Below are 15,920 nucleotides of genomic sequence, written 5' to 3' on the forward strand. Positions count from 1 at the left end.
ACCCTTCCTAGACTTCCTCTTAAATTTTCCTGGTTTTCAAGTATGTCCTCCTTATTTTATCCTTTTTTTCTATTCCCTGTCATCAGTCCTGGGAGTGTACTCCTGTGTTTCTGCCATTCATTTTTGTGTAAACAAATATAATAAACTTTTAGTGCGCTGTATTCTCGAATGGCAATAACCTAGAAAGGAAGAAGAGGCCTAGATGGTGTATTAACCTTTGTATAAATGGATATTTATGCGCTCAGATTTACTCACATGGAGATGGCGATAATCAGACAGTTCAAATATGTGATCGCTCCTTAATCCAGGTGTATACGGCCCTCCCTACTGCATGCCTGGCGGGGGAGAAGCTCACAATAGTGCAGAGCGGCTGATGTTAAATGCAAAAACTAAATATTTCTGCGCTTACCGGAAGATGAATAATCACAGTGCATTCAGTCCTCTGGGAGTAGCGGTATGCTGCAGCGGTCCTTGCGGGTGTATTCGCCGCCCTGGTTTGCCGATCTTGTTAGTTAGAGCTGGGAGATGAAGTTGAGCAATAGGCAGTGGATCAACCTCTTTCAGCTTCCAAAGGATAGCGACCAACCTGTTAAATTGTGGCCAAGGGTGGGATGCAGGCTTGAATGTGTTAATGCCAAAAAAGGATTAGCGGAGACTAACCCTTCACCTGGAAGTATGGAGAACAAGCTGAGCGCTATCCTTTGGAAGCTGAAAGAGGTTGATCCACTACCTATTGCTCAACTTCATCTCCCAGCTCTACCTAACAAGATCGGCGAACCGGGGCGGCGAATACACCCGCAAGGACCGCTGCAGCATACCGCTACTCCCAGAGGACTGAATGCACTGTGATTATTCATCTTCCGGTAAGCGCAGAAATATTTAGTTTTTGCATTTAACATCAGCCGCTCTGCACTATTGTGAGCTTCTCCCCCGCCAGGCATGCAGTAGGGAGGGCCGTATACACCTGGATTAAGGAGCGATCACATATTTGAACTGTCTGATTATCGCCATCTCCATGTGAGTAAATCTGAGCGCATAAATATCCATTTATACAAAGGTTAATACACCATCTAGGCCTCTTCTTCCTTTCTAGGTTATTGCCATTCGAGAATACAGCGCACTAAATCTTTATTCACATTTATCCACAAGTGGGCAAGTGGGCCCACATTCTTGGTGCAGCTGTTCACCCTCCCCCCTTCCCCTCATCTCCCAGCTAGCGCGGACTACAACTCCCAGCACCCAAATATAATAAACTATCTATATAAAATATTTTTTCCAGTGTCCAAAATGAATTGTGTGTGTGTGTGTATATATATATATATTTATTTTTTTAAATGTAAGTGGGGGCAGTGATCACAGGACTATCTTATTTCAGTCCTTCTGAAGTGGTGTCAGTGGGAGCTTATCTTGATTCCTGCCTATTGTTCAATTGACAGGCTCAGCAGACAAGGCTCTATTTACATTGCAGCAGCTTGTAGGAGGGAGTGGTAATGACATCACTCCAACTTGCAGTGCATCAGTAAAGTGGGACTGAAGTTTATCAGAGCACAAGTCACATGACCTGAGGGCAGCTGGGAAATGTCAAAATGTCTAGCCCCATAGCAAATTTTAAAATTAGATATAAAAAAATCCATTTCTTGTTTTGAAAAACGGATTTCAATGCAGGATTCTGCTGTAGTAGCACTATTAACTGATACATTTTGTAAAAAACATGTTTTTCCACGACAGGGGGCTTTGAGGGGAACTATTGCGGGTGCAGCACCTGAAACTGACACGTTCCTATGATTTTTAAAGGATTGTGTCAGTATCGATTTTAGCACCTCTTCTCCAGTGTGAACATCCCCAACTTGGCCAGTCTTTTCGCATAGCTAAGATTTTCCATATCTTTTACCAGCTTAGTTGCCCTTCTCTATACCTCTCTAATTCAATAATGTCCTGTTTGAGTGATGGAGACCAAAACTGTATGGGATATTCTAGATGGGGCCTTACCAGTGCTCTATAAAGTGGAAGAATGACCCCCTCCTCCAGTGAATCTATGCCCCTTTTAATAAAGCTCAAGACCTTATTTGCCTTTGATGCTGATGACCTGCATTGTTTGCTACAGCCAAGTTTATTATATAAAAAGACTCCAAGCTCCGTCTCCATTATGGATTTGCCTAGTGCAGTCCCATTAAGGGTATATATTATGGATATTTTTTTTTTAACATATGTTTTTATTTATTTTCCAAATCAAATAAATAACAAAATGGAAATTTGGAGGTATATAAATTATACAAAAAAGATTCCATTGTCAATACAAGCTTAGCGATTTATCTGAAAACCTGTCAGAGTTAATGTAGATATCTTGAATATGGGATTAATTAAAACAACAATATTTCCTTACATCATAGTTTGAAAATAATTAACAAAGAAAGCCAGTGATGTAAAATAGTTTTCCTGGTTGCAGCAGTTAATCTTTCTGCTAAGAGTCTCTCTGAACGTGTAAGTTTTAATTGTGGGGTGGGGGGGTATTCCAAAAATTGCCTCTGTTAATGTAAAGGGTGCAGTTTGTTGTGTTAGAGATTTCCAATATCCCTGAATTTCTCCCCATAATTTTCGGATACTAGGGCAAAGCCATAGACAGTGTACGAGGTCAGCTATAGGTTATTGGCATCTCAGGTATTTGTCTGTATTTGTATTACCTATATGATGTCTCCGAAGTGGTGTCAGATACGATTGATGTAGTATCTGTAGAGACATTTCCTGATATTTACTAGTAGAAAGCGTTTGCATAGTCTTTGTGTGAAATTGGAGTATTTTAGCAGCTTCTGTCTGCGGAATTACTGAGGTCCATTTGCTAATAAAATTATTTGGAGTTTCAATTAATAATGTGGTCCTAATTGTACGATAGATTTGAGATGTAGTCTTAACTGTAGTGCCTCTGTGCCATAATGTATTTATTGGGTTATTTTTATCGATCTGAGGAAGAACCTTTGTAGCAAAATGTAGAATTTGAATAGAGAGTAGGTAGTTCTCAGTAGGGATGTAGCGAACTGTTCGCCCGCGAACTAGTTCGCGCGAACTTCGACCGTTCGCGTCCGCCGAATGTTCGCGAACGTTTGGGAACGTTCGCAGTTTGAGTTTGCGTTCGATCATTCGACCATTCGACCATTCGAATTCCTTCGACCGCTAAAAATCGAACGATTTCCATTCGTTCGAACGATTGTAAGCATTCGATCCAATGAAAAGCATTCGATCGAATGGCTTCGATCGTTCGATTGGAATGAAAATCCTTCGATCGAACGATTAAAATCCTTCGATCGTTCGAATCGAACGATTTTAGCGGTGTTCGAAGTTTGCGAACTGTTCGCGAACGTTCGCATTTTTTGCCGGTGTTCGCAAACGGCGTTCGCGAACACCAAATCGGCAGTTCGCTACATCCCTAGTTCTCAGATAGAAATGGGAATTTCTGAACAAAGTTTCCTTTGGTAATTATGGTGAATTTGTCAGTAGCAATCAATCTCAAGTTTTGCCAGTTCCGTCATGTTCTATTATTTTTCCCAATTGGAAATGTTGGGTTACCCATCCATGTGAGATAAATGGATTTGCCTGACGTGAGTTTAAATCTGTGCCTTACTGTATTCCAAGTTTTGTATGTGTCTATGAATAGGGGATGTTCATGCATATCTTGAGGAATGTCTTTTAGCTGAGTAAGTGGAGTAAGAAATTAAGAGACAGGCCTCCTGTCAGTACTTTATCAAATTCTGTTGAGGTATATACATTTCTATTGTAGATCCAATCACCTGCGAAACTTAAGAGTGATGCCTCATTGTATTCACGTATGTTTGGGAAATTTACCCCACCCATCTCTTTAGTTTGTTGCAACTTAAACAGGCTTATCCTAGGTCTTTTTTGTTTCCATATAAGGGCGCGAAGTGTTTTAAGTAATCTTTTATAATCTGAGGGTTTTATGCTGTACGGCAACATCTGCAGTTGATATAGTATTTTGGGGAAAACAATCATTTTTATTAAATGAATTCTACCTAGAAATGTTAAATTCAACATCTCCCATTTTTTTATTTCTTGTTGTGTATTATCTATAGTATGGCGAATGTTCAGAGAGTATAATTCTGTATATTTTTTTGGTAGTTTAATACCCAAATATGTTATATGTGATCTTGCTAATGTAAATGGAAAGTCATTCCTGTTATTTGTTCCTTCGACACCAATATCCAGTGCTTCTGATTTAGTCAGATTTATTCAGAAGCCTGTGAATGTACTAAAGAGTTGGATGGTATCTAAAATTACAGGCAATTCTGTTTGGGGATGTTGAATAAATAATAAGATATCAGCTGTTTTTTTGTTTTAAGGGTCCCAGAGGGATTCCTTGAAAGGTTTTATTAAGAAGGAGATGTTGTATTAAAGGGTCTAACACTATGTTAAATAATAGAGGGGAGATGGGGCAACCCTGCCTGGTTCCTTGTTGAATTCTAAATTTTACTGAATTATACCCATTAACTGTCAGGAAGGTTTGAGGTAAGTCATATAAGGCTTTGAAAAGATTAAGCATGTGTATCCCAAAGTGTTGGTATTTCAGAAGTCGTTGTAAATGTGTGTGCGAGATCCATCTAAGTTGATTTATAAACCTTGTCTTCTTTTTTCCAGGTTACATAGATTGTGGCTATAGCTTTCCTGATCGCTTGTACAGGGTGCCTGTTCTGGAGAAAACCCATCTGATTAGAGGTGAGTATAGAGGGGAGCATTCTTTGTTAAGTGGATAATTTTACATCCCAGGTGCATGACTTTACAACATTGAATCTCATTTGCCACTTAGCTGCCCAGATTGCCAGTTTGTTAAGATCCTGTTGCAAGTGCCACATCCTGGATGGAATTAATTGGGCTGGATAGTTTTGTGCAAACATTGATACATTACTTACAATACCCTCCCCTAAGTCATTAAGAGAAAGAGATTTAACAGTGAGTCCACAAAATCTCCTTTTCTCCATTGTCTGTTTCAGTGACACAGGAAACAGTGGGGAATATCAAAGCTGTCCCCAACATACAGGGCCGGATTTACATAGTGGGCGCCCCTAGGCCCACTGCCCTTTGTCGCCCCTGTCCCCTTCCCTTTTATCATCTGGACTGGAGCAATGGGGATTGGCGCACGGGAAATCTAACAAAATAATTGTATCTCCAGTACATCCCCACTGTTTTTGAATCAATGTGGATGCGGTTGGGCAGCATGCCGCCCCCCTAAAATCCTGCCTCCCTAGGCCCGGGCCTAGGTGGCCTTTCCACAAATCCAGGCCTGCCAACATAGGGTGGGCAAGCGATCTTATGTGAAAGAGATCACTGCGGCTTGTAAAACCTTCCTGCCAAAGCGTGTGTCAAGTGCCGAAAAGGTAAAATGTTGCTTTGCGCAGTTATTCTGCCAAGGCTTGGTTACTGAACACCCACGATGTACAGAAATTCATAGGCACACTGATCCCCCTCACCCTACAGAAATTTGAGGCACAGTGATCCCCCTCACCCTACAGAAATTCAGAGGTACAATGATCCCCGTTACCCATTACCGCTTTCCCATGTTTGAATTTGCCGCTCACTAATAGGTAATTAGCAGTGGAGCGGTCACATGGTAGGATCACATGACCTTGACATTAGGTCCTTTCCGAAGATAGGAACTAGCCGCTACTGAAGAAGAAGGCGATTAAGATGGTGGCCTATGACACACAGGGACCCTCAGCCACTGTCAGACTACTGTGAGGAAGGATCCCCGAGTCCATAGCAGGACCTTGCCTCTTCCGTACATTATCTGTACCTGACAGCCCGGGACACTTTGAGGAGTGGTTTCCTCTTGCCCCCCAAAATGCTGTTGCAGTTCTTCTCTCCACCGCCTCAGCCCCGTTCCGCCCAGCAGCATCATGGGGGTGCAGGGCTTCCAGGAGTTCCTGGAGAAGTGTTGCCCAGGGGCTTTGGTGCCCGTGGACTTGTTGAAGTTGGCCAGGATCATAGCCAGACAACAGCACAGGGCCCAGGGATTCCCTAGCACTGGATTTAGTGGGCGGGCGGTCCTGGTGCTTGGCCGTGCAGTTCTAGTGCCCGCATACCCCCCTCCGGTGTGAGCGCACATGCAAGCCACCCAGAGCACTAGGGAGCTATGCTCCCCGGTAAACGGATGGGCGACATGCTGCCCCTAATATTCTGCTGCCCTAGGCCCGGGCCTTTGTCCTAAACCCGCCCTCACACAGGACGCCAAACCCGCCCTCACACAGGGCCCCAAACCCGCCCTCACACAGGGCCCCAAACCCACCCTCACACAGGGCCCTCACTCACTAGTACCGCCCTCACTCTCTAATACCTGCCTTCACACAGGGCCCCAAACTTGCCCTCACACAGGGCCCCGAACCCACCCTCACACAGGTCCCTCACTCTCTAGTACCCACCACCAGCCTCCCCATAGGTCCCTTTACTGGTAACCATGAGCCCCGGATGTTACCAGAGTACGATTCATTAGCCCCTCATTATAGAGGGAGGCGTGCTGGGTAACATGTAGGGGCTCATGGGAAAGAAATAGGTCCGTAGGGGAATGGGACAAATCTCTAGATCTGCCCCCTGTCATGAGACTGACTGATGCCAGGCCCTGGCTGTCATATTGTATTGACAAATCTCACAGGAGCAAACAACTTCTGCACAGTGGCTTCCAAGGGGTGGTTCACTTTTAAATTAACTTTTTTAGTATATTATAGAATGGCTAATTATAAGCAACTTTTCATTTGGCTTTCATTTATTCTTTTATATAGTTTTTGATTTATTTGCCTCTATCTTTTTTTTTCAATCAAAATTGAAAAATCAAAATAACTAAAAAAAAACCCATAAATCATAAAAAATTAAAACCAAATGCAAATTGTCTCAGAATATCTTTCTTCGTCATACTAATAATTAATTTAAAGGTGAACAACACCTTTAAATGCTGGGGCCAGAAATGGGCTGCCAGATCAATTCTGTGCACCGTTTATAATCACAGCAGGGCATACTGGGTGCTAGTAAAGGTGGCCATACACGGATAGATCCGCTCGTTTGGCGATGTCGCCAAACGAGCGGATCTCCCTCCGATATGCCCACCTTGAGGTGGGCAATATCGGGCTGATCCGATCGTGGGCCCTAGGGCCCAACGATCGGATCCTAGCGTTCGCCAAACGGGCGGTCGGATCGCGGGACCGCATCAACGAACAGATGCGGCCGCGATCCGACGGGATTTTTAACCCCATCCGATCGAGATCTGGCCGACTTTCGGCCAGATCTCGATCGGGGAAGCCCGTCGGGGGCCCCCATACACGGGCCAATAAGCTGCCGACTTGGTCTGTCGGCAGCTTTTATCGGCCCGTGTATGGCCACCTTAAGGCCTGCTTTTAATTGATCTGATCTGGCAACCTCTTATTCTGTTGTTGCTGTCCTCATGCTCTGCAGAGACTCAAAGTTGGGGCCTGTCAGCCTTGCTGCAACCCTCTTCAGTTTTGAGTTGTAGTTCCGTAAGAGGTGATTGGGCAAGGGTTAATCTGAGTGGCAATGATAATTTTTTTTATTTATTTAACCTCTTAGTGACCAATCTGCACTTGCCATTGTTATGTATGTGCTGTTGCCCTTGGCTTGTGTAGTGGATCTATTTGCTAACACTTATTTTTTCAATAAGCCCCCAAATGAATGTGCTCTGCTCTACATATTTTATATCACATTTTATTCCCCTTTTATTCATATAATAATCACTGCTGAGCGTTTTTTCTAACCAGGCCAGCACCCTGCAGCTCGACTTATCCTACATGGGTCATAAAAAACTATTAGGGGCAGATTTATCAAGGGTTGAAGTGAATTTGAGGGAATTTTCGAAGTAAAAGAATTCGAAATTCTAAGTCATTTTTTGGATGCTGTCTCTTTAAAAAAAACTTTCACTCCAATACTTTGCCAAATTAAACCTGCCGAAGTGCTATGTTAGCCTATGGGGACCTTCTACAACATTTTTAGAGGTCGAAGTAAAATCCTTTTTTATTTAATCGTACGATCGAACAATTTTACTTTGATCGTTTGATGGCCAAATTCGGTGAAAAATACTTCGACTTCGATATTCAAAGTATTTTAATTCGATGGTCGAATTTAAAAGTATTTTACACTGCGAAATTCGACCCTTGATAAATCTGCCCCTTAAAGCACATTATTGTGACCAGCTTATAGATTTAGACAATAATACATGTTTTATGGGCCAGTTTCATGCCTGAGAGACGACCACAAAGCCCACACCTGAGTGCTGCTTTGTGCTAAAGGTAAAACATAGATATTCTGTTTCATATGAGTTTTCTGATGAGTCTCTTATCAGACTGGCACTAGCAGCTGTCCCTTGTAACCATGAATATGGCCTCCCGAGTAGAATAACCGGTACAACCCTCTGTATTCCTTCGGGCCCTATGCATATTTTTTTTACAGAGCAAGTGGTTCCCCTACATACAATATTTAGTTTTTCACAATTCATTGGGTTGGTGTTCTAAAGGTAAAGTATAAGTATAGGACCTGATATCCAGAATGCTCAGGACCTGGGGTTTTCCAAGTAAGGGATCTAATTTGGGTCTTCGTACCTTAAGTCTGCTAGAAAATCACGTAAACATAAACATGTATTTGCTACATATGCCTGGTGTTGTACAGTAACGCAGCCTCTAGTTTGTGTAGGTTAAGGCCTGGTCTTTTGGGTTATACCTGGGTATTCGTGAGTTTTCAAATTGCATTTGGGGGGGGGGCTTCTGCAGATATAATATCAAGTTACAGATAATAGTAAGATATACGTGCTCCATTGAATTGTACGTTACTATAATTATGGTACAGTTATGGGATCCGTTATACGGAAACCCATCGGAAAGGCCGTTTCCCATAGACTCCAGATTTCTTTAATGGATTCCCTTTTCTCAGTAATAATAAAACAGTACCTTGTACTTGATCCAAACTAAGATGTAATTAATTCTTATTGGAAGCAATACCAGCCTATTGGATTTATTTAATGTTTACATGGTTTTCTAGTAGGTATTAAGATTCAAATGATGTACAGGTATGGGACCTGTTATCCAGTACAGGTATGGGACCTGTTATCCACCTGTGATCCAGTACGGTATGAGACCTGTTATCCAGAATGCTTGGGACCTATTAACCAGAACAGATATGGGAACTGTTATGCAAAATGCTCAGGACCTGGGGGTTTTCTGGATAATACATCTTTCTGTAATTTGGATCTGCATATCTTAAGTCTACTAGAAAATCATGTAAACATTAAATAAAGCCAATAGGCTGGTTTTGCTTCCAATAAGGATCAATAAGGCGGGAAAGACACTTGCATATGGATATAATTCTTCTTTACAAGTACATTACAAGTACTCAAGTGCAATATAGACAGATACTGGGGGATCAGCAGCTGGGCTGACCTGGTAGGGAACTAAGGCCAGTCTTTGCTTGAGTGACTGCAGGGCTGTGATTGGCTAACTACTAATTGGATGTAAATATACTGGGTGATGGAAAACAACCTATAGCAGTAACTTGTACAGGTATTGGATCCGTTATCCGGGAACCCATTATTCTGAAAGTTCCAAATTTCGGAATGATTTTCTCCCATAGGCTCCATTTTATCCAAATAATCCACATTTTTAAATATAATTTAATTTTTCTCTGTAATAATAAAAAGTACCTTGTACTTGATGCAAACAAAGATATAATGAATCCTTATTTGAAGCAAAACCAGCCTATTAGGTTTATTCAATGTCTACATGATTTTCTAGTAGACTTAAGGCAGTGATCCCCAACCAGTAGCTCATGAGCAACATGTTGCTCTCCAACCCCTTGGATGTTGCTCCCAGTAGCCTCAAAGCAGGGGCTTATTTTTTAATTCCTGGCAAGTTTTAATTGCTCAAAAACGAAGTATAGAGACAAGTAGAGCCTCCTGTAGGCTGTCAGTTCACATAGTGGCTACCAAATAGCTAATCACAGTCCTTATTTGGCACCCAACGGACTTTTTCATGCTTGTGTTGCTCCCTAACTATTTTTACATTTGAATGTGGCTTACGAGTAAAAAAGGTTGGGGACCCCTGAATTAAGGTATGAAGATCCAAATTACGGAAAGATCAATTATCAGGAAAACCCTAGGTTCCAGGAAGAAGAGACTGGAATATGCATAGGAGAGACCTGAATAGAAAGATGAGTAATAAAAAGTGGCAATAACTATAAATGTGTAGTCTTGCAGAGCATTTGTTTTTACGTGGGGTCAGTGACCAAATTTGAAAGCTGTAAAGGGTCAGAAGAAGAAGGCAAATAATTCAAAAACTATAAAAAATAAAGGCCAGTTGAAAAGTTGCTTAGAATAAGCTATTCTATGATATACTAAAAGTTAACTTAAAGGTGAACAACCCCTTTAAGGCAAACAACCCCAAGTGTGATTCACAATCACTAGACTTACAAGACTTTGAAATACAAGGGCATACTTTGTTGCACAAAACATTTCTCCATATCTGTGGTAGTTGTACTTGGGTTTTAGGGTCGGAACATTACAAGAAGAGTATGACACACAGCTCCGACACACATAGGGCAGGCAGAGTATGGCACACACAGTAGGCATAGAGCAGGCAGAGTATGGCACACACACAGGGAGCATATGGAAGACAGAGTATGGCACACACAAGGAGCATAGGACAGGCAGAGTATGGCACATACATGGAGCATAGGGCAGGCAGTGTATGGCACACACAGGGAGCATAGGGAAAGCAGAGAATTGCACACATAGGAGGCATAGGGCAGGCAGAGTATGGCACATACAGGTAGCATAGAGAAGGCAGACTACAGCTGGAGACAGGGAAACCTATCAGGATGACTCTAATATGAGCAGTTCACAGATCTTGGAGGACCATCACCTGGAGGTAGTATCCTTCTTTCATGAGAATAGTTTTCATGGACTTATTGCTCATGACTGGAGTAAAAGCTCTGTAAAATCCCTTCATACTACAGCTCCCATACCCTCAAACTCAGTTGGAATGGGAAGAATTTTACCACCAAACAGTTTCTAATGCAGGAAATTGCCAAGCAGTTTGGCCTATAAGATGAGCCACTTTCCCATGTTTGCAGCTCTCTTAGGTAAGTAGATGAAGTAGCAGCAGTGTGAAGAACACGTTTGGTAGTGCTCTAGACCACAAGCTTCCAATTTAAGTCAATGGGAAATTGCAACAAATTCTTCTGCCTTTTGATTAGCCTAAAGAATAAAATATATCCTATACACATACTAGCCTCTTTTAATGGAACAGTCATTGATGTGTACCCTTTTTATGGACCCAGCATTTTGCAGCTTGAGTGTTTTCAGTGCTGTGAACATACACCAAACCACTCCAAATTGCAACCCCACCCAATTTATTTCTGTAGAAATTGCTTGTGCCTGTAAATACATTATTGCATTAGCTACCACTTGCAAGCTGTTCCCATAAGAATGAATTGACAAACATTTTGCTCAACAAAACCTTTGGTGTTCCATTACACTTATAGGAGGGAAAAGATATCATGCTATCTCACGTTCTCCACAAAGTGCATACATACATTTACTTTATCCTTTCCCTTCAGTTTTCTTAGTCTATAAATTGCCTTCATCTCCCTTGTGCAGCTAAGTTTTAACCATATCCTGTCCTGTGTAATAACCCTTTCCACAATAACTTCTCCCCACTTATTGAAATACATTTTGCATATAAATGTAGCTGAAGCCTACAAGTGTTTACCAGCCCTGTCAAGTCTCTATAGTAAAGATACTGGGATGACAGAACTTAACTTAAAAAGAACAGTAACACCAAAATTTTTTAACACTTAATTCATCCTCAAATAGCTACAGTACTAGGTGAGGTTTATTATATATATTTTTTTTTTAATCTTGAGTTTGAATCTGACTTCCAAAGTGCTACATAGCAGAAAGGTGGCGGCAGCTTGAATTCCTCTGCTATGCTGAGCTTAAAGGAATTGTTTCTAATATGGTTAGTTAGCCAAAAATGTAATGTATAAAGACTGGATTGACTGCATGTTTAACAGAACAGAATACTATTTCTTGCTTTGAAGCTCACTTGGTTTCCACTGATTGGGTTTCTCATAAAACAAGAACATGAGTAGATTTCACTTTCATTCTTCTTTAACTTTTTAGTGTTTCTTATTTGTTCCATTCTCATCCCACTCACCCCATCTATATGTTACCCCTCCCAAATGTGACCAATACCCAAAATAAAGACACACACAAAGCAACTTGATGTTAAATCTGTGTAAGTCACAGTTTTATTGATGATAATCAGATAAATCGCGCTATTTTATCCAGAGGAAGGCAAAAAACCTTTGGCAAGCTCTGGACAATCTGCTTACTACAGGGAAAATTTCCTTCCTGACCCCTTAACGGCGATCGGATTTGCTCCCAGTATCAATGCGCCAAATTAATTCAAGGGAAGCAGGGTGAGGGAAACAGAAGTGAATATAGCAACATACACATGAGCACCTTTAAGCTACAAGGTGAACACTACATTCCATTCTATTGGACCCCAGGCAGACTATAGACCTGGCTTCTGCAGTCTGAAGGATGGAGTGGACAGGAATGCAGGGTCTACCGAGTGGCTTAAAGGTGCTGCTGTCTATGGAACCATATTTAGGGGGAAAGAAGGGACACTGTGGTTGGAATTGTGATGGAGGGAATGGAAATAGAAGGGAATATGGCTGCATATACATGAGCACCATTAAGCTACAAAGTGAACCCTGCATTCCTCGTCATTCCATTGGACCCCAGGCAGCCTGCAGACCCGGCTTCTGCAGTTTGAGGGATGGATTGAAAATGCAGGGTCTACCAAGTGGCCTAAGGATGCTCCTGTCTATGGAACCATATTTTAGGTGTAAGGGGGAGCACCACTGGTGGAATCCTGGTGTATTGGAGTGGAGGCACCGCTGGTGGAATTGAGAATGGCTCACTCACCTCTGTGTCATGAAGATCACCTACACAGAGATGCATCAATACGTGGTACAGTGTAATCTACGACGGTGCTGGTGGCTGGTGGGCTCTCTGCAAAACCAAACAAAATAACGTTAAACTTGTACCCAAGGGTTTTACCTTAGCAAGTGATATCTCTGTAGAAATTCTATAACATTTTGGGGGATTTTAATCAGAAATATGGCAGTTATACAAATTAACATTACTAAATGCGAATGTACCATTTCCCTCTGTGATTATGGGACAAGTTACAAATCGCAGGTTTCTCTGCATTTTCAATCCATTTGATACCAATCCCAATTCCTTGCCAAAATTATGAAGATACACTTCCTATTAGTTTCTATGGCATCTCAATAGGTTTCAGCTGCGCAGGATTTATATGTTCTTTTTGTAGTTGTTTTTCACAAAATCACAGCATTGCAACAGTTTCAATACATCAGCCCTATTACAAAATAGTAATAATTGAACAAATATATTCATTAGATACTGTACCTGGACATGTTTCCATGTTCTTCCTGAAAATTGCCCAGTTTATCTCCTCTAGTTGTTTGTAGAGGGATTTCCGTTGGGCTTTGGCCTTCATCTTTTCCTGCAGGACCTCAGCCATATATCTGATTTTCCATCACCTCGTTAATTCCAGGCTGTCTCTATCTATACAATAATCATAGCTTGTCCATTTTATTTCGCCAATGATGTCCTTCCTCATGCTCTCTGAATCAGTGATCTTACAGATCCTCTCCTCCTTCCTGTAGATCCACTGTGAGCCCTAGAGAAATGTAAGAAACAAGAAAACATTACGGTTTCCAGCAGTTTGTGTTTAATCCCCAGTAATAATGAAAGTGACAATTTCTTCCCATAGGCACAATAAGCAAAACAATATGTATTTATTACCACTAGGGGAGCTGTTACATTGATCGTCGTTGCAAAGCAAAAGCTTTTTGGTTCAATAGAAGTGTTGGTGTTGAGGTGGGTAAGAAAAGACATGCTTTTAAGGCTTTCAAGTTAGCTGGGACAGGTCATCTCCATATTCCTATTGGTTTCCCTTTCCCCCTGCATGTACCGAGTGTGCCTGCTTCCCATAACCAGCTGTGTTCTGATCAGTGCCCCTGCACCCATAATGACAGGAATCCTAAGGGCAGACATTTATTCTTCTGATTTGTGCTACTTGTCTTTCTACTTAAGCCTCTCTGAACTGTCACCCACTCTAGTGCTGAGGCCACTGACTGTTGCTAGGATGAGTGTGACCGTTGGAAAATGACAGTTGGCAAATGACTGTTGGCATTTACAGCAGAGGCAGAAAAAATTGTCTAATGCTTCAAAAAGTAATGTCAAAAAGTAAACCAAACACCCATTGCCTTAGAACTATAAGTTTTTATGGTCTCACTCCCATTAGAGATGGCATATGGGGAGATTTTAGGCACTTTGACACCCACATGTGTTAGTTGATTGGGGGTCAGGGCTGGCATCAGAAACCCATTTTCAGGTGATACCCTGTATAAGTGTAATATCTAGGTATCTGTATCCAATTAATACTGAGTTCATTTGAATATATGTTCAGTGCCTCTCAACCGGCTGCAGTTCCCCTGTACAACTGCAGAAATTTCTCATTTAGAAAGTAATACCCAGAGAGCACAATGTATCTTATACAATCATAGTGTCTTTATTGCATGAATGTAATGCCAAGTTGCCTTAAATTACCCCCCCCCCATTCCTGCTTGTCACACAGATGCCATTTGGAACAGTTTCATGACAAGCAGCTCCCTAGCAATTAGATTGGTAGGCAGTGGGGCAATTTTGGGAGCGATGGCCCCACTACCCAAGCTACTATAAATGATGGGTGACAAAACACCCGAAATTGCCCTTTGTATCATCTAAATATGCCCCCCTGTTCCCCGTGTATGGATCTGCTGCACTTACCTCTGAATCCAGAAATGAAATAACGGTCATCTGTACCTGAGTCGTTAAATCACCTTCCTTGTGGCTTTCAGCCAATCAGAGCATACATATCAAATTGCATACATATCAAACTTGCACATTCTGAAACAACACTAATAAACTATAAACATAAGTAGCTTTAGAACCAGGGCCCCCATCAGATCTCCTGGGACCCCTGACTGGACCCCCCCGTCCCCATTTAATGACCGCCGTGCTTAGATCTCTGTCTGTAACTGAACTACAGCTCAGCTACTAGTTATCATGGGGACAGCTGGCTAGTTTAGCAATGGCTAGAGACATACAGAGATCTCTGAGGCAGTAACGGGGGCCCCCACTGAGGGGGTACAGGGGGTTCTGCATTTAGCATAGGAAGTGTAACTTTAGTACCAAATGTCACATATAAAACAAAGTTTGATCCTGTTGTGGCACTTCCACATATTTCTGCACTAGCAGGGAAGATGCTGGTAGTTGTATGCTCCAGTATCTGAAATAACATTTTTTTCTATCATATTCTTGCATACCAGTTTAGTTATTACCAAATTTGACTTTACATGTCTAGCGGCAGGCTGTGCCCTTACATATGTTGTCAGGGTCGGGCTGGGGGTCCGGGGCCCACCGGGATTACTGTCTCAGGGCCCTGCCCCTGCTGTACCCCCTCCCCAGTGTTAGCAGCTCTCAGTGAGCTTTTGAGAGACACATAAGTACAGAGGTTTTTCTGCTCACAGTGACAGTTGCAGGGGTCTGTTCTGAAGCACTCATTGAAGCACATGTCCAGAGAGAGTCACTGACTAAAGGTGGCCATACACTATTAGAGGTTGCCAAACGAGCGAATCTTAACCCGATATGCCCACTAACGGCTGGGCGATATCAGATTAATCCAAACATTCGACCCTAGGGCCGAACGATCAGATTACAATTCTGTGAATGGGCGCCGACGGGTCACAGAACCGCATAAACTAGCCGATGTGATCCTGTATATAAAAAA

General features: G+C 42.1%; 1 protein-coding gene across 1 annotated transcript in view; it reads left to right on the forward strand.

Moving 5' to 3' along the window:
* Positions 1–739: 739 nt before the first annotated feature.
* The window catches only part of csgalnact2.L (chondroitin sulfate N-acetylgalactosaminyltransferase 2 L homeolog), a 52,776-nt gene continuing 37,595 nt past the window's right edge, over positions 740–15,920 (forward strand). The window contains exons 1-2 of the mRNA XM_041568938.1: positions 740–863; positions 4,645–4,722. The gene's annotated coding sequence lies outside the window, so the exon portion shown is untranslated. The remainder of the gene's footprint in view (positions 864–4,644; positions 4,723–15,920) is intronic.

This window comes from Xenopus laevis, chromosome 7L (genome assembly GCF_017654675.1).
Source record: "Xenopus laevis strain J_2021 chromosome 7L, Xenopus_laevis_v10.1, whole genome shotgun sequence".
NCBI lineage: Eukaryota > Metazoa > Chordata > Amphibia > Anura > Pipidae > Xenopus > Xenopus laevis.